The 19,958-nt window shown below is 44.6% G+C and overlaps 1 protein-coding gene and 1 non-coding gene across 3 annotated transcripts in view; both read right to left on the minus strand.

Moving 5' to 3' along the window:
- Nucleotides 1-19,958, minus strand: part of SHISA9 (shisa family member 9) — a 351,536-nt gene that overhangs the window by 278,485 nt on the left and 53,093 nt on the right. The gene's annotated exons all lie outside the window — the stretch shown is intronic.
- TRNAG-CCC lies at nucleotides 11,864-11,936 on the minus strand. The gene has a single exon. It is a non-coding gene; the product is annotated as a tRNA-Gly (tRNA).

The raw sequence follows: 19,958 nt of genomic DNA on the forward strand, positions 1-19,958 counted from the left end.
GCAGCACGATCATCAGCCAAATGAAAGAAAAAAAAAGATCATTTCCCAAGCCCCTGCAGCTGCCCTTCTCATCCCGACCCTCCAACTGGAGTGACAAGTCTCACGGCAGTTTTAGGGTTGATCAATATTGCTTGCTTTAGAATAGGGATCAGCAAACTGTGGCAAAACTACACCCGGTGAGCCAAAGCCAGCCTGTGGCCTGTTTTATAAATAAAGTTTTATTGAAACACAGACACACTCACTTGTTTACATACATGGCTTCTTTTGTACAACAATGGCAGAGTGACTTAGCAACAGAGATAATACTGCACACAAACCTAAAGAATTTACTGTCTGTCCCTTTGCAGAAAAATTTGCTGACTCCTGTTCTAGAACATCATGTGCTTGGAATCACACAGTCTGTCCACCTCTGGGCCTGGCTTCTTTTACCCAACCGTGAGGGGGAGTCACACATGCATGGCAGTTTCTTTATTCTCACTGATGTGTAATAATCCCTTTTATAAACACGCCATGATTTATGCATCCATATGTGGATGGATGTTTGGGTTGTTTCCATTTGAGCGCTATTATGAATAGTGATGCTATGAACATTATTTTCACAAACTTTGTTATTGAAGTACAGCTGATTTACAACATCACATCAGTTGCTGGTGGACAGCAAAGTGATTCAATTATAGATAAATATACATATATATTTTCTTTTTCATATTCTTTCCCATTATAATTCATCATAAGTTATTGAATATGGGTGCCTGTGCATACAGGAGGTCCTTGTTGTTTATTTTATTTATTGTTGTTGTTTAGTCACTAAGTTGTGCCTGACTCTTTTGTGACCCCATGGACTGTGGTCTGCCAGGCTCCTCTGTCCATGGTACTTTCTAGGCAAGAATACTGGAGTGGGTTGCCATTTCCTTCTCCAGGAGATCTTCCTGACCCAAGGATCGAACTCAAGTCTCCTGAATTGGCAAGTAGATTCTTTATCACTGTGCCACTGGGCACCCCACATATAAGTGATATTCTATGATATTTGTCTTTCTGTCTAACATACTTCACTTAGTATGATCAGCTCTAGATTCTTCTTCTGCTGCTGCTGCTAAGTCACTTCAGTCGTGTCCGACTCTGTGCGACCCCATAGACGGCAGCCCACCAGGCTCCCCCGTCCCTGGGATTCTCCAGGCAAGAACACCGGAGTGGGTTGTCATTTCCTTCTCCAATGCATGAAAGTGAAAAGTGAAAGTGAAGTCGCTCAGTCGTGTCCGACTCTTAGTGACCCCATGGACTGCAGCTCACCAGGCTCCTCCGTCCATGGGATTTTCCAGGCACAAGTACAGGAGTGGGGTGCCAGTGCCTTCTCCGCTAGATCCTTCTATATTGCTGTAAATAGCATTATTTCATTCTTCTTATGGCTGAGTAGTATTCCACTGACTATGTATATGTGTGTATGTATAACCCACATTTTCCTTATCCATTCAACTGTCAATACATTTAGGATGCTCCCATGTCTTGGCTTGGAGAAGGCAATGGCACCCCACTCCAGTACTCTTGCCTGGAAAATCCCATGGACGGAGGAGCCTGGTAGGCTGCAGTCCATGGGGTCACTAAGAGTCAGACATGACTGAGCAACTTCACTTTCACTTTTCACTTTCATGCATTGGAGAAGGAAATGACAACCCACTCCGGTGTTCTTGCCTGGAGAATCTCAGGGACGGGGGAGCCTGGTGGGCTGCCATCTATGGGGTTGCACAGAGTCGGATACGACTGAAGCGATTTAGCAGCAGCAGCAGCAGCATGTCTTGGCTATTGTAAATAGTGGTGCTGCTATAAACATTCTTTTTTTTTTTTCTTTTTCACGCCACATGTGGGATCTTAGTTTCCTGACCAGCGATTGAAACCATGCCCCGTGCATTGGAAGCACAGAGTCTTAACCACTGGGCCAGCAGGGAAGTCTTGCTGTAAACATTCTGGTATACATCTTTTGGAATAGTTCATATGTTATAATTACAGCAAGGCAATGCATGATATAAGCATACCATAGTTTATTTATACATTCAGCTGATAATGGTCATTTAGATCAGCAGTTCCCACAGGAGTCTGCACACTGGAATTACCTGAGAGCTTCGAAACAGTGACAGCTATATGCTACCTCTAGCAATTGTGATATGCCTGACATGGGATGTAGACAATTCTTAAAACATCTCTGGGTGATTTCAATATGCAGACGTGCTTGGGAACCACTGAATTAGGCTGTTTCCAATTTTTTGACTATTACCAACAACCCTGCAATAACTATTCTTTGCAGGTCCTGCTGTGCCCATAGCCATGGGCTCCTTTAGAATCTCCACCTGGGGCTGATTTGCGTTCTTGTACACAGAAACCAACAACACTGTAAAGCAATTTTTCTCCAATTAAAAAATAAAATTTTAATATAAATTTATTTATCTTAATTGGAGGCTAATTACTTTACAATATTGTATTGGTTTTGCCATACATTGACATGAATCCGCCACGGGTGTACATGTGTTCCCCATCCTGAACCCCCCTCCCACCACCCTCCCCATACCATCCCTCTGGGTCATCCCAGTGCAGCAGCCCCGAGCATCTCGTCTCATGCATCGAACCTGGACTGGCGATTCGTTTCACATATGATAATATACATGTTTCAATGCCATTCTCCCAAATCATCCCACCCTCGCCCTCTCCCCCAGAGTCCAAAAGACTGTTCTATAAATCTTTGTCTCTTTTGCTGTCTTGCAAACAATACAGGGTTATTGTTATTTTAAAAAAACAACACAAGAAAAAAATAAAAAGAAGAATCTCCACTTGGGAGAGAAACTGCCAGTTCAAAGAGTATGAACATCTTTCAGTTTCCAAGACTTTTCCAAACTCCTCTTCAAAATATTTCTACCAACAAGACCACATCTTCTTCATTTCTATATCCCCAGAGATTTTCACAAATCCTAGCACACAGGAGGCACTCAGAAAATTTCTACCAAATGACTAGAATCAGGCAAAAATTCAAGAGGATAATCTGGACCACAGCCTTCCTTCCAGAAGGTGAATATTTAACCACCTTGGCTAGAACTGAGTGTTTCTCAAGTTCAACAGCTCGGTAAACACACCTGGAAGCCTCCTAAAGACTTCTTCTTTTTATTTATATATTCAACAAATATTTCTTAGCACTTATGTGACAGGCACTGTGCTGGAAATGAAGGAGACAGGGGATTCACAGTGTCCAAAGGAAATAACTGATGTATACAGATCATTCCAGTGCAAAGGAGAAAGGGGTTGTCCCAAAGACTGGGTGGGGTAAGAGAAGCAGCCAAAACTCTGAAATGCACAGAGGTCCTGGCTTTGCCACTGTCCAGCTATGTCACTTTGACCACATTACATAGCTTTTCTAAGCCTCGGCTTCCTAAATCTATAGATGAGAGTAATGATGTCGTCCTCATGGAATTTTTTTTTCACCCAAGGCAAAATATTTTAACAGGTTGCCATATACTCATGGGATTGTGACAAGGATTGTAAAGCACAGACCCAGTACCTACTGGCACTCGTTTATCATATAAGACATAAAGTGCTTTAGGGATTCTAGGGACTTCCCTGGTGGTCCAGTGGTTTAGACTCCATGCTCCCAGTGCAGGGGTTATGGGTTTGATACCTGGTCAGGGAACTAAGATCCCACATGCTTCAGGGCATAGCCAAAAAAGAAATTAAGAGCTTTATGGATTCAATTTGTGGACACAGTGAGGGAAAAAGGAGAGGGTGGGACAAATTGAGACGGTAGCATTAACTTATATACACTATTTTGTGTAAAATAGGGGCTTCCCCGGAGGCTCAGCAGTAATGAACTCACCTGCAACGCAAGAGCTGCAGGAGATGTAGGTTCAGTCCCTGGGTTGGGAAGATCCCCTGGAGGAGGGCATAGCAACCCGCTCCAGCATTCTTGCTTGAACAATCCCATGGACAGAGGAGCCTGGTGGGCTACAGTCCATAGGGTCACAAAGAGTCGGACACAACTCAAGCTACTTAGCACACACACACTTGTAAAATAGATAGCTAGTGGGAAGCTGCTATATAAAACAGAGTTCAGCTCAGTGCTCTGATGACCTAGAGCGGTGGGATGGGTGGGGGGTGATGAGAGGGAGGCTCAAGAGGGATATGTGTATACTAACAGTTGATTCACGTTGTTGTACAGCAGAAACAAACACAACATTGTAAAGCAAGTTTCCTCCAATTGAAAACAATTTTTAAAGTGCTGTAGAGACTCAAGATGGGGGGAGCTCTTTTTTTTTTTTTTTAATTTCTTCTTTAAACACTGAAGACACAGGAAGGAGGTGGCTTTGGAGCCTGGCCTTGAAGGCTCGTGGTGGTATTTGGACATGGTGGAGCTGGGAGGTAGAAGTCCCTGAGGTGAGTAAAATCATAGATGCAGGAAAGCAACGTGTTCTTCAAAGGATTCTTGAGAATTCAGTTTTGATCAGTGGTGCCCAAGCAGGAACTAACTTTGCCCTCCAGGGGACGTGTGGCAATGTCAGCCCTAGTGGTAAAGAACCTGCTTGCCAATGCAGGAGACATAAGAGATATAGGTTCCATCCCTGGGTCGGGAAGATTCCCTGGAGGAGGGCATGGCAACCCACTCCAGTATTCTTGCCTGGAGAATCCCATGGACAGAGGAGCCTGGAGGCCTACAGTCCATAGAGTCACAAAGAGTTGGACATGACTGAAGTGACTTAGCATGTATGCATGGAGACAATTTTGATCGGAACAACTTGGAAAATGCTAATGGCATCCAGCAGAGAGAGCCCACAGATGCTGCTAAACATCCTTCAATAGACAAGAAGCCCCTCCAACAGAGGATTATCCAGCCCAAGATGGTAATGGTGCCAAGTCAGACCTCAGTTTCAATGGAGCATTTGGTAAGAAAATTTTCCCCATCCTTCAATTCCTGAGATAAGCACTCACACTTACTACAAGGTTTTCCAGAAATGCCATTTCCTCCTCATCATTCATTTCAAGCATCATCTTGCTCAGTTGTTCTGTCGTGTCTGACTCTTTGTGACTCCATGAACTGTAGCCCACCAGGCTCTTCTGTCTAGAGGATTCCCCAGACGTGAATACTGGAGTGGGTTGTCATTTCCTCCTCCAGGGGATCTTCCTGACCCAGGGATCAAACCTGCATCTCCTGCATTTGTAAGTGGATTTTTTACTGCTGAGCCATCAGGAAAGTCTTCAAGCATAATATCATTACCATTTATTGATCACTTACTAGGCACTAGATGAGCTTCCCCAGTGGCTCAGCAGTAAAGAATCTGCCTGCAATGCAGGAGATTCAGGAGATGCCATTTCAGTCCCTGGGTCAGGAAGATCCCCTGGAGGAGGGCATGGTATCCCACTCCAACATTCTTGCCTGGAGAATCCCATGGACAGAGGAGCCCAGTGGGCTAGAGTCCTTAGGGTCGCAAAGAGTCAGACACGACTGAAGCAACTTCACACACTCCCATGCACTAGATGACATGCTAAACTCTTTACATGCCTCATCTCATTTTACCCTCAGAACAACCCTCAGAGGTAGGTGGCATTTTAGAGACAAGAAAACTAAGACTCAACAAGACTAAGGCCACACGGCTGCCAAGCTGTGGCAGAGAAAGTAAATCTGGTCCACCCTACACTGCCCCTCCCTGCAAAAGCATTCACTCCCATTCCCCTGCCAGACTTCCCTGGTGGTCCAGTGGCTCAGACTCTGCACACCCAATGCAGGGAGCCCAGCTTTGACCCCTGGCTAGGAAACTAGATCCTACATACTGCAACTAAGACCTGCTGTAGCCAAATGAATTAATTAAATATTTTAAAATTTTTATTTAAAAGCAGCAGTCACCCCCTCAATGACAACAACAGTCAGTTCCATTCATTTTTTTACCTCAATAATTTAGGGTTTGTTCATCTGATTCCAAGTCCATTGGGAGAATTTTCTTATTATCATATTTCCAATTCTTCCTTGAACATAGGAGGTGCTCAATAAAAGAGAGACAGAAAGGAGAGTAACGTCTGCCAGGGGCTGGGGTGAGCAGGAATGGCAGTGACTGCTAATCAGTATGGAGTTTCTTTCTGAGGTGATGAAAATGGCCTGTGAATTTTCACAGTTTTGTGGCTGTACCAAAAAAATGAACTGTATAACTTTAAAATGTGAAATTGTATGGTATGTAAATTATATCTTAAATACATATAAGCATACAGACATATGTCAACAGACTTCAAACACGGTTGCAGTTTAAGCACATCATCTCTTAAATTTCCTAGGGGCTGAACTTTCAAGACAAAAACAATAATTTGTTGTCATTGCTGGATCAAACCTTTCCTGAAGGCACATATATACATAATATACATGAATGAACGTATAAACGAATGAATCAGTCTAAGCATCTACTATAAGAAACTGTCATGATCAATAACCCATTAATTCCCATGATCATTAAGTATAGTTGCTCACTTGCATAGAATTCTAATAGATATATTTTCTCAGTTGAGGCTTTTGACAACCCCAAAGCATTAAAATAGGGCAGAAATGACTATTCATGTTTATTCCAGGGGGGAAAATCTCAGAGAGATTTAAGAAACTTTTCTAGGGTTACACAGCTAGGAATGTCCTCCATTTTCTGTTATGTTCTTGAATTCTGGTCATCTGTTCTTCTGTACTTCACACAAGCTTGGCAATCTGGTGAATTTTTTTCCATCTCAGGCCAGATTGTGTGTCTATAAAATATTACCCTTGACCAAACCACAATATCAGACTTCAAACAGAGGTGTAGTATAAACATATCTGTCATAAATTGCCCAGAAGTTGAGCTCTCACAACGAAAATAATAATTTTGTCACACTGGCATGGCTGGATCAAACCTTTCCTGGAGGCCAGAATACTGTGAGACATTTTAGTTATACAGCTGACCAATTCTATTACTTAAGTCAGATTGAATTTCTGTTGAATAGATACGCAGAAAACCCCAAGGTCTTGACAGATACACCATCACCCCTTTGGTTCATGTCATATCTATGATGCACCATAGAATTAATCACCTTTGAATCATTTTTATTTGTTCAGGCAACAGATACTTGCAGCTACCTGCCAGAGTCCAAGGTCTTGGGCTTGTGGTCATGAAACAATCTTGCTTCCTTCAAGATCAGCTCTGACTATATCTTGGCTCAAAATTATTTTCAAACACGGCATCTTGGGCTAGATCTAGAAGTGGACTGATTCGTAACATAGCCAGGGCAGGTCTGGGAACTGGCCCAGCTTCAGCAGGAATTTGTTCAAATAAAACTGTGATTTGTCAGTGTTATTAGTCTGCAAGCAGTAGCCCTTTGAAGATTCCTTGTTTGCAGGGAGATTTTCATTTAGTTAATTATAAGGCTGTCACTTGAAGGGTTCCAGAAGCCCCCTTGGTGAGGACTAGAGGGAAGGGATTACATGAGTGTTTTTCTCTCTGCTACAACACCCAAAACATGTGAAAAGGCTTGTTTTAATGCCTTCTGCCTGAGGTGAGTATTATCTGTGCTGTGCTGTGCTTAGTCGCTCAGTCGTGTCCGACTCTTGGCGACCGCATGGACTGTAGCCCGCTAGGCTCCTCTGTCCATGGGATTCTCCAGGCAAGAATACTGGAGTGGGTTGACACGTCCTCCTGCAGGGGATCTTTCCAACCCAGGGATCGAACCCAGGTCTCCCTCATTGCAGGCGGATTCTTTATCAACTGAGCCACCAGGGAAACCCAAGTATTATCTGACGCTGGCATCAATTTTCTCAGGCTGCCTTTCACAAGGTGACACCAAAATCTCTACCCCCATGATACATTGTGACACCATGGGCTGGGAAGCCGGAAAGGGAGGATTTAAATACCACCCAACCATTTCCTGGCCCTGTAACCTTGGGACACTTATTTGTGCCTCAGTACCCCCCATCTGGAAAATGGGAGAAATAAGAGTAGCTACCTCCCAGCGTTATTATGAAAATTAAATGACATCAGCACGTAAAGGAGAAGGCAATGGCACCCCACTCCAGCACTGTTGCCCAGAAAATCCCATGGATGGAGGAGCCTGGTAGGCTGCAGTCCATGGGGTCACTAAGAGTCAGACACGATTGAGCGACTTCACTTTCACTTTCCACTTTCATGCATTGGAGAAGGAAATGGCAACCCGCTCCAGTGTTCTTGCCTGGAGAATCCCAGGGACGGGGAAGCCTGGTTGGCTGCAGTCCATGGGGTCGCACAGAGTCGGACACGACTGAAGTGACTTAGCAGCAGCAGCAGCAGCAGCAGCATGTAAAACATTAAGTTAGGCACCTGGCAGACAATAAAAGTTCAATAAATGCTACCTCTTATCATTGTTACTGTGTTACTATCAATTATTCCCCCCACTGAACAATCTCTTCCTCCTTTGGATCCCCACCACCCATATTGTCTCCCTCACGTCCTTATCACATGCGCTCTGATATGGTTATTTATGCCCTTGTCAACATCTCTCCTGATACACTATGAGGCCCTGAAGGCCAAGGCCATGCTGCGTGTATTTTTGACACTATTTCCCATTCCTAGTCAGGCTTCAAGAAAGATCCAGGCTGCTGCCTCGCTTCTATCTGCTTCCCCCCCGCCATCCTCGGTCCTGCAGAGATGTCCCTCGCATCCCTCACCTTTCCCACTCTTCTTGCTCATCACATGCACACACGTTCATGCTCATGTCACAACATGCTTTCAGCCAACGATTAAAAACAAGTGGTATTTATGTAAATGTATGTCTGAGTCCCTTCACTGCTCATCTGAAACTATCACAACATTGTTAACCCACTATAACCTCAGTACAAAATGATTTTGGTGTTAAAAAATATAATAAAAAACTTAAAAAACAAGTGTGTTTGGTAGGTATGAAGTTTCAAGTATGGAAGGAGAAAAAGTCCTGGTTATCAGTTATACAACATCGTGCCTACAATTCACTTAGAATGTGTTGAGAGGGTAGATCTCACATTCTGTGTTTTTTTAACCACAATTTTTAAAAGAGCAATGAAATACTGATACGTGCTACAGTGTGGATGAACCTTGAAAACACTCTAAGCTTAAGTAGCCAGCCAGACCATGGGACTTCCCTGGCAGTCCAGTGGTTTTACCACCAAGGGCATGAGTTCAATCCCTGGTTGGGGAAGGAAGGAAGACCCCACAAGTCATGCAGCATGGCCAAGTAAATAAATAAGTAAAATCAGACCCGAAAGGCCACATATCGTGTGATTCTTTAATATGAAATGCCCATAATCGGCAAATCCATGGAGTTGAAAGTAAATCAGTAATTTCCAGGGCTGAAGGGATAACTGCTCATGCTTATGAGTTTCTTTGGGGATGGCGAAAATGTCCTAATATAAGACAGTGATGATGGATACACAATTTCATGAATATACCAAAGCCAATGAATTGTACACTTTCAAATGGGTAATTTTATTGGCATGTAAATTATGTTTCAATAAAGCTGATTTAAAACAAAAACAAACAGCACTGAAAGGACCCAATACCTCTGAGGTGACCTAAATGGGAAGGAAATCCAAAAACAAGGGATATATGTATTCTTATGGCTGATGGACTTTTCTATACACTAGAAACTAACACAACATTGTAAAGCAACTATATTTGATTTTTTTTTTAATTTTTTTAAGTTCCCAGAACCAGGCTAACCCTTCTTGGGGAACCTCTGTCTGCAAGGAACAGAAATGACGGTGGGGAACTGAAGCAGAAACAGACGTGATTGGATGGACCCCGAGCAGCAGCTTACACAGGATGGAAAGGCTGAGAACTCGAACTGGAAGTAGGGTTGGGATCGGATGACAGGAGCCAAGCTCCCTCCTTGTCTCCCCGAGCATCATGTGGGAAGAATATGCTGGACTCTAAGAATCGGCAGAGGCCAGGCCTGGGGAGAACTCTGATTGGCCCAACGTGATCACGTGACCATAAACAGTCCGTCCCACCAAGATGCAGCGAGTGAAGGGAACAAAATTCTCCAAACGGAAATTGAGGTACTTTAAAGAAGAAGGCTGGAGAAGGCAATGGCACCCCACTCCAGTACTCTTGCCTGGAAAATCCCATGGATGGAGGAGCCTGGTAGGCTGCAGTCCATGGGGTCGCTAAGAGTCGGACACGACTGAGCGACTTCACTTTCACTTTTCACTTTCATGCATTGGAGAAGGAAATGGCAACCCACTCCAGTGTTCTTGCCTGGAGAATCCCAGGGACGGGGGAGCCTGGTGGGCTGCCATCTATGGGGTCGAACAGAGTTGGACACGACTGAAGCGACTTAGCAGCAGCAGCAGCAGCAAAGAAGAAGGCTGGGCTTCCCAGGTGGCACTAGTGGTAAAGAACCCACCTGCCAATGCAGGAGACATAAGAGACGTGGCTTCCATCCCTGGATTAGGAAGATCCCCTGGAGGAGGGCATGGCAACCCACTCCAGTGTTCCTGCTTGGAGAATCCCATGGACAGAGGAGACTGGCAGGCTACAGTCCATGGGGTTACAAAGAATCAGACATGACTAAAGTGACTGAGCACGCATGCACACATGCAAGGAAGGAGGTTAAAGGCTAGCTGTCTTAGCTCAGGTTGCCATTGCAAAATAGCATAAGCTGAGTGACTACACCAACAGGCATTTACTTCTCACAGTTCTGGAGGCTAAGAAGTCCAAGGTCAAGGTCAAAGTGCCAGGTGATTCGGTTCACCATGAAGGCTTCCTGGCTTGCAGGTGGCCACCTTCCTGCTGTGACCTCACATGGCAGAGCGAGCTCTAATGTCTGTTCTTCTTATAAGGGCGTTAATGCCATCATGGGGGCTCCACCCTCATGAACCCCTCTAAACCTAATCACCTTCCAAAGTCTCCATTCCCTAAAACCATCTCATTAGGGGTTTGGCTTTCAACATAGGAATTCTGGGAGGACAAAAACATTTAGTCCATAACAGAAGTGAATGTGGCAAGTGTCATTCTCACAACTGTGGGTCTGAAAAGTAACGGTGAGGAAGGTCAAAAAGCCCAAAACTAGTGACCCCAGGCTCTGCAGTTTTGTATCCTGCAAATACAAAACTTTGCAGACTTTGGTTCCCACTGTCCTTGAGCAGATCCTTGAGCCTCTCTTGGCCTCAGCTGCCCCCTCCTGCCTCCTAGGGCTGTTGTCTTGAGAACCCAAGGTCACATGCATAAAGTGACAACAGGATAGCGCTGGCACATGATGGCTGGGACGTGTGGGGTGTTTCCTGCTTGTCTGGTAGGGAGCCTGGCCAGGGCAGGCAAGGGGGGCCAGGTGTCAGTCCTCAGGAGGCAAGTCTGGCCATGGCCAGAGGCCTCCATACTGGGAGCACGGATGTCAATGTTGCCATGGCAACCACTGATCCCATTTTAATTACTCTTACTGGCCTGAAGTGGAGGCCCTGGGTTCTCAGTCTCAGCCAGGCTGGAAGATACAACTCCCCAGCAGAGAAAGGCCAGCTCTGGCAGGGATGTGTGATCACACCTGACAGCCACTCGACTCACAGGGCTTGGCCGAAACCTGACTTGGTGAGTTCACTTGCTGTTTCCCAGGGGAACAGTTCTAGTGCAATGGTCTGATTTACCGGATGCTCTGGTTTTATCAGCATTTTAGAATGCGAGGATATCACCTTTCTTCCCCTTCTTTCTTCTTCTTCCTCCTCCCTCGTGAAAACACCTTATTAGGCCTTTTGGGCTCCATTACCTCTTCAATTTTTTTTTAATATTTATTTACTTATTTTATTTGGCTGCATCAGGTATCATTGCATCATGAAAGATCTTTATTTACAGCACGCAAAGTCTTACGTGCCACATGTGGGATATAATTCCCTGACCAGGGATTGAACCTGGGTCCCCTACATTGGGAGCACAGAGTCTTAGCCACTGGACCACCAGGGAACTCCCATCTCAGTTTTATTTCTGGCCACTCCACTGGCTCCACACACACAGTTAATTTCATCATACCTCTGGACTTTTGTCCCTGCTGTGCCTTCTTCTCTGAGGCCAAACTAGCTTATCCCCACTCCCACAACCAAGGCCTCCTCATCTATTAAAACTTAGCTCAAGAGTCACCTCCTCCAAGAAGTCCTCCCAGCCACCTCCTATCCCTGATCATATGCTCCATTTCTGGACTTCTTTGTATAATGCCATTTATGAACATCCATTTGATATCAATTTATCTATTTCCATGCCTGACTCACCCATGACACCATCACCTCATTTTTGCCATTGAACCTCCAGCTCCGAGGGTGACACGTAGCAACAAGTCAGCTAAGCAAAGAATGAATCTTGGGAGCTGACTACAGACATATCACAAAGGCAAAGGGGCATACTGCCAGCAGGAAAAGTCACACATTATAAGGGGGTTGGTTGGAGGAAAATGGCATGAACCCCGTGCACGGTATCAAGGTCTCCACTCAGCTCCTCCTCCATGGCAGTTCAAGGGCTCTCATATTTCCTCCCTCATGGTCCACCACTTCCCACCTCCAGGCACGTGCTGTTTCCTCTCCCTGGATTGGCCTCCCCTCAAAATGCCCTCCAGGCTCTACCTGCCTTATCAAACTCCTATATGCACACAGGAGTTATGTATAACTACAGCATCTTCTCTTCTTCCAGGAAGCCTTCCCTGATTCCCATCTCTCATTTCTATGGCCTTGCCTATTCCCGGCTTAAAGCTTCTGTCACACTACATAACAGTTATGTGTGGAAGTTCTGTCATTCCCTTTGGATAGTGTGATCTCTAAAGAGCAAAACCTGACTTCTATTCATCAGGGTATTTCCAGGACCTAGTCAGTGCCTAGCACACAGCCGTCAAATTACCCAATGCTCCATCTTACCCTCCACAGGCTAACCTCCAAGGGCCTCGAACAAATCAGCTCACCTTTGCACGTCTTAGTTTGCATGTCCACAAAACGCTGGTGACAGGTTGTTATGAAAGTGAAACGTGCATCCGGCATGATGTACATGCTCAACACAAGTTACGTACCATGACCCTCCAGGGGGGCAACACTTTAACAACTGTTAAAGGTAAGATGTTGATGAATTCCTGTTATTATGACAAAAGTCTGGCTAGAGGAGGAAGTATGAGATCAAGAGGCTGTTTTTTCAGTAAATGGTTAAAGCCTCACCACTATCAGATACAGAAAAGAAAATCTGCTGAGAGTGAAAGGAGAGTGAGAATCTCCCATCACAGATTGACAGCTCACATTTTATTCCCCTCGCCCCACTCCAAAATTCACAACAACTGCTTTTAGAGCTCAGTTCAGCTCATTTTTATTCAATTTTTGAGTAATAAGCCAAACACGTGGCTCAGAAGTCAAAGCAGTATAAAAACATTCACATGCTACAAATGCTGGAGAGGGTGTGGAGAAAAGGGAGCCCTCCTACACTGCTGGGAATGTAAATTGGTACAGCCATATGGAAAACAGTATGGAGGTTCCTCAGAAAACGAAAAAGAACTACCATATGACCCAGCAACCCAGCTTCTGGGTATATATCCAATTGTTTGTTGTTGTTCAGTCGCTAAGTCCTGTCGGACTCTTTGCAACACCATGGACTGTAGCATACCAGGCTCCTCTGCAGTTTGCTCAGATTCATGTCCAGGGAGTTGGTATGCTATCTAACCATCTCATCCTCTGCTGTCCCCTTCTCATTTTGCCTTCAATCTTTCCAAGCATCAGGGTCTTTTCCGAAGAGTTGGCTCTCCGCATCAGGTGGCCAAAGTATTGGAGTTTCAGCTTCAGCATCAGTCCTTCCAATGAATATTCAGGGTTGATTTCCTTTAGGATTGACTGATTGGATTTCCTTGCAGTCCAAGGGACTCTCAAGTGTCTTCTCCAGCATCACAATGTGAAAGTATCAATTCTTCAGTGCTCAGCCTTCTTTATGGCCATGCTCTCACATCTGTACAGGACCACTGGAAAAACCATAGCTTTGACTAGAAGCTATGGACTTTTGTCAGACCATTGTCTCTTGTTAATACTCTGTCTAGGTTTGCCATAGCTTTTCTTCCAAGGAGCAAGGGTTTTTTAATTTCATGGCTGAAGTCACTATCTGCAGTGATTTTTGAGCCCAAGAAAATAAAATATGTCACTGTTTCCACTTTTTATATCCAGAGAAAACTCTAATTCAAAAAGATACATACATCCCAATGTTCATTGCAGCACTATTTGCCATAGTCAGGATATGGAAGCCACTTCTATCCACAAATGAATGGAAAAAGAAGATGCGCTACATATACACAATGGAATATTACTCAGCTATAAAAGCAATGAAATAATGCCATTTGCAGCAACATTGGTGGATGTCATGTTAACATGAGATTATCATGTTAAGTGAAGTAAATCAGGGCTTCCCGTGTAGCTCAGCTGATAAAAGAATCCATCTGCAATGCAGGAGACCAGGCTTTGATCCCTGGGGCAGGAAGATCCCCTGGAGAAGGGAAAGGCTACCAACTCTAGTATTCTGGCCTGGAGAATTCCATGGACTGTACAGTCCATGGGGTCACAAAGAGTCGGACACGACTGAGCGACTTGCACTTTCACTTGCACTTTTCACAGCTGCTTTACAATGCTGTGTTATTTTCTGTTGCACAGCAAAGTGAATCCACTGATACATAGATCCCCTCTGTTTTGGATTCCCTTCTCCTTTAGCAGAGACATGGATGGACCTAGAGACTGTCACGCAGATTGAAGTAAGTCAAAAAGAGAAACACATCTATGTGGAATCTAAGAGAATGGTGCAGATGAACCTATTTGCAAAGCAGAAACAGAGACACACGTGTAGAGAAAAAAATATACGAACACCCAGAGAGGAAATGGGGGGTGGGATGAATTGGGAGATTGGAATTGACATTCATACACTAATATGCATAAAATAGATAACTAATGAGAACCTCATCTGTAGCACAGGGAACTCTACTCAATGCTCTGTAGTGACCTAAAAAAAAATTTTTTTAAAGGCACACATGGAGACCATACCTGTCCCCATACATCTTGCCCCACACATACACGCGATCAATACATAGCCTCTTGGGGTACCTTTTCTTCATCCTTCCAGTGTGTCCTTAATCAAACACATGTAAATCCAAATGCATACTCCGATCCACCTCTCTTTCTGACACTGTCCTGCACCTGGTTTTCGCCATTCAACACGTCACTCTGGGGACCTTCTCCATCAGGATATGGCATGTGCCATTGTTGGGGGTGGAGAGCAGCCCTTCACAGCTTACATCCCCACCCCCATCAATGGAGCCACATATCCCTCTGGTCTAAAGTGACCTTCCAGAAATGAATTCCAAGTGTGATTTTCTTCTGTTTAAACCCCTTCCACAATTTCCACCACTCTAAAGAAAAACACCAAAACTTCACCTTCTCCCCGACTCTGGCTCCCTGGCCCCAGGCCCCCCGAGACCTTGCTTGACCTGCCTGCTGATCTGTCCACAACCTTCTCCACTTCCTCTCCCACTTTTTCTCTGCTCCGGCCACGCAAATCTCCTGTCCATCCCTCCAAAGACCCAGCCGCGAACCCCTTGCCCAAGGCTTCCCCAGAACCATGCAGTTCCCTCTCTGATCCATGTTCCACCTGCTCCCCTCCTTCAGCTGCTGTCTCCTACCTGTGCTCTGGGCCTCTGCTCCAGCAAGGAGGAACAGGAAAGTGTTCCCTGACCCCTGACACCATGCGCCCCCTCCACTGCATTCCTCACTCCACGTGGTATAAAGATACTTTTATCAGCGCCCCCACGTCTAGATGATTAGTGCCCAGGCTCCCCAAGTAGACACACAGCTACAGGGAAGAAGAAACTTGTTCCCCTTACTCATCACTGAATCCCCAGTGCCTGTAAGCCCTTGGCACTGGTTTGCAGTAGACATGTTTATGGAAGGAAGGGAGGAGAGTGGTGAGAAAGAGAAAAGGGCAGGGAGGGAGGGAAACGGGCAGGAGGGAAAGGGAGGAAGCAAGGATGAGGAAGGCAAAGAAACAGAGAGGAGGGGAGGCGAAGCTGGAGGGAGGAGGCGCAGGGAGGGGCTGGGTATGAAATGGATTTATTAAGCAAACTTCCTGTACCTGGCCCTACATTAGACACTGGGATGGAGGGAAAGGGAATGATAAATAGAAGAAAAAAAAAAACACGCCCTGTTTGCAGTCTAGCTGGAGATGATTCATTTACACAAGAAAATGCAACTAGAGTTCAAGTCTACAGAAGATCAGGCCCCAGTGCTAAACAAGCACACCCAGCAAACACACTCATGAAGACTGTGACGCCTGTTTTGACCTATTTATAAAGCGTTTCTTCAAAGATCTCATAAACATGTGGTCCCAAGTGCTATATAATTAGAAATCCTAATTCCTATTTCTAAACCTTTGCACTTCACCGTTTCTCTTTAAATGTAAACTATCTTTCTGGGGTTGTTTTTTAATCAAAAAAGCATCTTCATTAGAAATAAAGACCATCATTTTCTCCCCCAAACTCGTATTTAGAGTGTTTAAACTGTTGGTTTAAGGGTGAGTGTCCAGGGATTGGGCTTTCATGGTGTCTCAAATGGTAAAGAATCCACCTGCAATGCAGGAGATGTGGGTTCGACCCCTGGGTTGGGAAGATCCCCTGGAGGAGGGCATGCCAACCCACTCCAGTTTTCTTGCCTGGAGAATCCCCATGGACAGAGGAGCCTGGTGGGGTACAGTCCGTGGGGTCACAAAGAGTCAGACACGACTAAGCGACTAAGCTCAGCACAGTTCAGGGCAGCATGAAGCAAAGAGCTAGGCAGCAGCTGGGGGTCTGGGGTCTCCTGGGCTGTGAACCAATTTTCTGGGTCATCCTGAGCAATCGATGCCCCGCCCCCCGCGCTTCCAAGGGTTTTGGTTTCCTCTTCCACACAAGGAGCTGAATGAACTGATGAATAAAGGATGTCCCAGCCCTAACAGTGATTATCTCCCTCTGCCCTGGTTATTCCACCCCAAAAGAGAAGACCTCTTATGAAAAGTATGAGCCCCCTTTATTTTTTAAAAAATACTTATTTATTTATTTGGTTAAGCCAAGTCTTAGTTGCTGCGTGCGGGATCATTTTTCGTTTGTGGCATGCAGGATCCTTAGTTGCAGCGTATGAGATCTAGTTCCCTGACCAGGGATTGAATCCAGGTGCCCTGCATTGGGAGTGCGGAGTCTTAGCCCCTGGACCACCAGGGAAGTCCTTTTCTTCACTAGCTGCCCTGAGAATTTCCGCCTCCAAAGAAAAGACGAGTGAGGACATCATTTCAGTTGAGGTTTCTAGAGTGTTTACAGAATCACAGCCTTCCCTCTGCTGGTGTGGACACCCCAGGGGCTACACCCAGTAAATGTCCTCTGAATTAGTGAAATGAATGAATAAATGAACAAACTGACTTAACGAATCTTGCCCAGAAAAGCCAACAAGCTTACCAGCCGCCTGCACAGAGTGGGACTGGGCCCAGTTCCTCAGGGCTTGCACTGCACTGCTTTCTCTGGGAACCAGGTTCTTTATTAATCCAATAAAATATTTACGGAGCATCTGTTATGAACCCAGCACTGAAGAATCTAACATTGAACAAACAAGTCTAAATAATCTTTTAGAACATAAATCAGATCACATTACTCTCCAACATAAAATCCTTCAGTAGCCTCCTAATGCAATAAGTATAAGATTAAGAACTAGCCCCCACCTCCGCTGCCATGGCCTTTAAGGTCATGGTCAAGTCTTTCTCTATGACATTATCTATTGTCACTGTGCTCTTTGTCCCCTAGGCCCTGCTGCACCAGCTGAGATCAGCTGAACCACAGCCAACCCTCAGTCCCAGCTATCATGTGAGAAAGTAACTGTTGATGTAAGGTCCTGAGATGTTTTTGGAGGGGAGAGAGTTATTTGTTACACAGCTTTATTGCAGTAATAGCTGACTGAAACAGAGTGCCGTCATTTACTAGAAGCAGAATCTTAGGAAAGTCACTTAACCTCTTTGAACCTTAATATGCTTTAAATTTTTTGAAGATATATATGTCTCTTCTCTGTTTACCTCCAGGGACAGTGGGACGACAAATAAAAAAGGCTTTGAAAACTGCCAAAACCTGTTGCAGATATAAGATAGACTATTCAGCAACAGTCTTGCCCACCCAGACCCAGAGGAAGGTCTGTGCTGTCCTGACCATGAAGCATGCCTCAGCAGGCGAGTACCAGCCGCCTTATGAAGACATATGGTGTCCAGCACATACACACTCTGAACCAAGGCCCGTAGTCCCAGCCTGACAAAGATTAGGGCTTCAGAGAGACATCTCCACAGGGCAGCAATCAAAAGACATTTTTGCTTCTAAAACTATCTGTGGGAAATTATCATGAATACACACAAGGTTGGCAGCACAAAGCTGCCCATTATAACTTTGTTCATGCTGGAAAATGAGAAACAAGCTAAATGTCCAACAACAAGGAACTGGGTACATCCACACGATGGAATATAATACAACCATTCAAAATAATGTCAGCTGGGGAATTTTTTTTGCAAGCAATGCTCGTTGGAAAACTAGAAAATTCAAAGTTGATTCAGGAGCCAATTTGAGCAAAACAACAAAGCAAATAGGTAGAATTTTGGTTCCTCTGTTTATGCTTCAATTAAAGAAACTCTATTTTGATTCATATTATGGATTGAATGTTTATGGCCCCACCTAAATGTATATGTTGAAGCCCAAATCCTCAACATGATAATAATAGGGGATGAGGCTTCGGGGGTGATTAAGATTAGATGAAGTGATGGGGCTGGAGACCTCATGATGGGTTAGTGCCCCTGTGAGAACACAGCAAGCAGGTGACTATCTGCAAACCAGGAAGCAAGCTCTCTCAGGAACCAAATTGACTGACATCTTGATTTTGGACTTCCCAGGCTCCAGAACTATAAGAAATAAGTCTCTGTTATTTAAGCCACTCAGTCTATGGTTTTCATTATAGCAGCCCAAGCAGATTAAGACAGGCTCCAGAACTATAAGAAATAAGTCTCTGTTATTTAAGCCACTCAGTCTATGGTTTTCATTATAGCAGCCCAAGCAGATTAAGACAATCTGTCTAATAAATTTCATTTCCAAAGACAGTGCTTGCAGAAACGGTCCAGGAGCTGCTTAAACAAGTTTGAAAACCATCACTAGAGGAGAATGTCAAGGTGCCTCTGCTGAGTTGTGAAAGGGAAATGGCCAGTTACAAAATAGCTTGTATAGCATTATTTTAGTTTGTAATAAGGAAAGAGAAAGAAAAAAAAAAAAAAACAGATAAGATAAATATGCCCCAATATGTTAGCAGTGTTTATCACCAGGAGGTAAGATTAAAAGTTTCTTGCTTTGATGAATGCTTTTCTACTTTTTTCAACTTTCTCCTTTTTATTTTTAATCTTTTGGCTGCACCACATAGCATGTGGGATCTTAGTTCCCTGTTCAAGAATCAAACCTGCACCCTCTGCATTGGCAGCATGGAGCCTTAACCACTGGACAACCAGTTAAAAGTTTCTTTTGATTGCTTTTTGGCTTCCCTGGTGGTTCAGATGGAAAATAATCTGCCTGCAAATGCAAGAGACCCAGGTTCGATTCATGGATCAGGAAGATCCCCTGGAGGAGGGCATGACAACCCACTCCAGTACTCTTGCCTGGAGAATCCCATGGACAGAGGAGCCTGGAGGGCTACAGGCCATGGAGTCGCAAAGAGTCAGACATGACTGAGCAACTAACGCTTTTTGATTGCTTCTTTTTGCTTATTGAAACATTCTAAATGTTTGGTGATGAATAAAACTATAGGAATAAGAAGCAATACACAAATATACTTTTTCTGTGTGTCTATAATAAATCAGTCATGCCACTATGAGGAAAAGTGAACTCATGGTCTTTGGCATCCCAGAATTAGTCTCTGTAAATGCAATCCCTCCTCCCCTCCCCAACAC

This window comes from Bubalus bubalis, chromosome 24 (genome assembly GCF_019923935.1).
Source record: "Bubalus bubalis isolate 160015118507 breed Murrah chromosome 24, NDDB_SH_1, whole genome shotgun sequence".
Classification (NCBI taxonomy): domain Eukaryota; kingdom Metazoa; phylum Chordata; class Mammalia; order Artiodactyla; family Bovidae; genus Bubalus; species Bubalus bubalis.